This window comes from Chiroxiphia lanceolata, chromosome Z (assembly GCF_009829145.1).
Source record: "Chiroxiphia lanceolata isolate bChiLan1 chromosome Z, bChiLan1.pri, whole genome shotgun sequence".
Classification (NCBI taxonomy): domain Eukaryota; kingdom Metazoa; phylum Chordata; class Aves; order Passeriformes; family Pipridae; genus Chiroxiphia; species Chiroxiphia lanceolata.
The window spans coordinates 35,699,628-35,702,600 of NC_045671.1; the positions used below are offsets into that span (position 1 = coordinate 35,699,628).

General features: G+C 37.8%; 1 long non-coding RNA gene across 1 annotated transcript in view; it reads left to right on the forward strand.

Moving 5' to 3' along the window:
• The first annotated feature begins 705 nt into the window (after positions 1-705).
• Positions 706-2,973, forward strand: part of LOC116781059 — a 3,550-nt gene continuing 1,282 nt past the window's right edge. The window contains exon 1 of the long non-coding RNA XR_004354759.1: positions 706-2,475. This is a non-coding gene — a long non-coding RNA (uncharacterized LOC116781059). The remainder of the gene's footprint in view (positions 2,476-2,973) is intronic.

The following is a 2,973-nucleotide window of genomic DNA, read 5'->3' on the forward strand; positions in this document are numbered from 1 at the left end:
TGGCTTATGAGGCCAATACGAGACAGACGTATCTGATTGCAAAAGGCACAGCAGAAAGACTCCTTAGATGGTATATTCTGCAAAACACGGTTCTTTCTGCGTTGCCTTTTCTCCTGAAGAGTGATCCTGCGTGAGTTCTCAAAGGAGACAGCTGCGTTATAGATGGCGTGTCTCCAGGCCTCCCGATTGGAGACCAGAGTAGACCAGTTATGGTGATCAACATGGCCAAGGCTGAGATGATGTTTCAGGGAGTCCTTGTATCTTCTCTTTGGGGCTCCTCTCTTGCAACAGCCGGTGGCAAGTTCACCATAGAGCAGGATCTTAGGGAGGCGGTGGTCCTTCATCCTTGAGATGTGCCCTGCACAACGCAGCTGTGTTCTCAGCAACATGGCCTCAATATTTGTGACTGCTGCTTGCTCTAGAACAGATGTACTGGTCACATAATCTGACCAGTGGATGTTTAGGATGGTACGGAGGCAGCGTTGATGGAAGCGTTCTAGGAGATGCAGGTGGTGGCAGTAGATGACCCATGATTCGAAACCATACAAGAGAGCAGACAGCACTATGGCTCTGTAAACACTGATCTTTGTACTTTTCTTCAAGTGTTTATTAAGCCATACTCTTTTATGGAGTTTTCCAAAAGCACTATATGCCTTTGCTAACCTGTTGTCTATCTCTCCGTCAATCTTACCGTCCGAAAGTAAAAGTTCATAGTTTGTTCATAAAAAAGCACTGGGTATTTAAAACTGCTGGAATTCTTGTTTGACAAATCACCAAAGATCTAGAAAATTTTTAGGTCACTTTCCTATTACTTGACAGTAAAAAAAAACCCCAAACCCCCAAACTACTGGTGGATTTGAAAATAGTTAGGTCACACTGATTGCCGAGTTTTTACTTTACAAGTCTAAAAGCAGAAATCCAAAACTGGTCCCAGTTTATACTAAGTAATTTTTGCTTGGCCTTCTCTGCACATAAAAATAATGCTAAGGAAAACACAGTCAAGGACAAGAAATTATTCTGGGGGGAACGATAGTTTTTGGCAGTGCAAATACTAGGAGCAACTGAAGAGAATAAGATTTCTCAGTCAATATTATTGACTATGTCACAATCAGCACTTCCTTGCTATGCCCCTGACTCATCTCTGGTTGCAACATTACAAGGGTGGTAAGAAGTAATTGAAACTCTTGCTCCACCTTGCCTTTAAGGAGGACATATCTCCTCTAGATTCTGCCCATGAACATAAAATTCTCAGTTCTGGTTTGTTCTGCTTTGTTGCATAGGTTGATGTAGATTTTCTTTCATGTGAAAGAAAAAAAGAGCAACACATACATGATTAATATAGCACCTGTTCAGAATGCAAACCTTGGAATTTAGCTGGAACCCTAAGACCTTTATGGGAAGGTCAAACCCAAAGCAACATTCATATCACAGTCAGTCCCTCTTTTAATTAAGTTCTAAGGTATCCAGTATTTTATCCATAGTCTACATTAATATTAAATATAAGTCAAATTGGTCTTTGTTCCTATTCAGCATAATACTGCTCTCTTGTCTTCATCTAAAGGTGAAGGCACATGATGTGATTCCTAGGGTAGTCCTGTGCAGAGCCAGGAGTTGAATTTCTATGACCCTTGTGGGTCCTTTCCAACTCAGGATATTCTATGATTCTGTGATTCTAAAGATACAGTTGTACATATCTGTCCCTGGTGTTGTTTCATGGAAATGCACTTCCTGTTGAACTCATATTCATTATGAGAACTAGGATCTCAGGCAAGCTCCACAATACATTGCAAATGTGCAAATATACACACACATATATTTATGCACTGGACCTATATTTTTTCTATATAATTGTCAATGTGTTCCTTTTGCATTCATGAAATATTATGAGCTCCCTCTGGTGGGCCAAAACAATATCTTTGTATTGTAGAGTCACTGTAAAGTGTTGGGAGCCCATTTAGCCTAAAGGAAAAGAAATGCTTGTTCTGTGTATCTAGGGTTGGTAGTTCAAATCTGGATTTCTTAGCTAATTTTGATTTCCTTCTAGTTTGTGGTTCTGTCTCAGAAACTCTGTATTTTCAATGCTTAATTCTCAAACCTGAAAATAATTTAATTACAAAATATATTAATGAAAAGACTAAATAACCTGAATTAAAGCTGAAGGTTCAGGTTTCATGGATACATGATAACAGTAACCAATAGGAACAATAGGTCTCCCAACTGAATCACACAGATACTATTTCGATAGATTACTAAAACAGTTCTTTTTTTTTTCCAGAGTATTCCGCATGAAGTAGTTTTGCACACTAAACCTAGTTGCTCTGAAGAGCTTGCTGTGTCTATATCTCATAAGATGAATTGCTTGCTCAAAATCAGGACTGTACCTTGCTTGTTAGTACTTTTTCCATAGAAATAATTTTTCATTTTTTTCTACAGTTTCTGTGAAATTATGGTGATCCTATCTCTGTGAAGTGAATAGTAAGCTTTCTTAATCCTTTCCTCTTTAACATGCAATTTACTTAATGTGGTTGTTTTTTGCACTTGATACAATTATGAATTGATTAATTCTTATAACTTTCCCAAAACAGAGTCAAAATCTGAGCTATTTTACAGGTACAGGAAAGACAAGTCATAAGGGAAATGCTTTAGCTAAACAGAGATGGAATTTAAACATGGAAAATCATCAGAATAGCCTGAGAGACTGAAATGAGGTATGTAAGCAATAGGTGATTATGTTAAACATGATTACATTATCCTGATTTGCAGACACAGTTGTATCTCACTCAAAGTAGTTACTTATTTGATGAACTCAGTTTGTCAAAAGGGTTTTTTTAGGAGGATTTTTCATCTAATGGAGCTGTAAGCTTTTTTCTTCTCGTCCACAAATCGTATACCTTTTAGTACTGTTGTGTTGCTTTATTATCTCTTCTAAGAAGCCTCAACTTTCATTGAACTGTTAAGATAAATATATCTCTG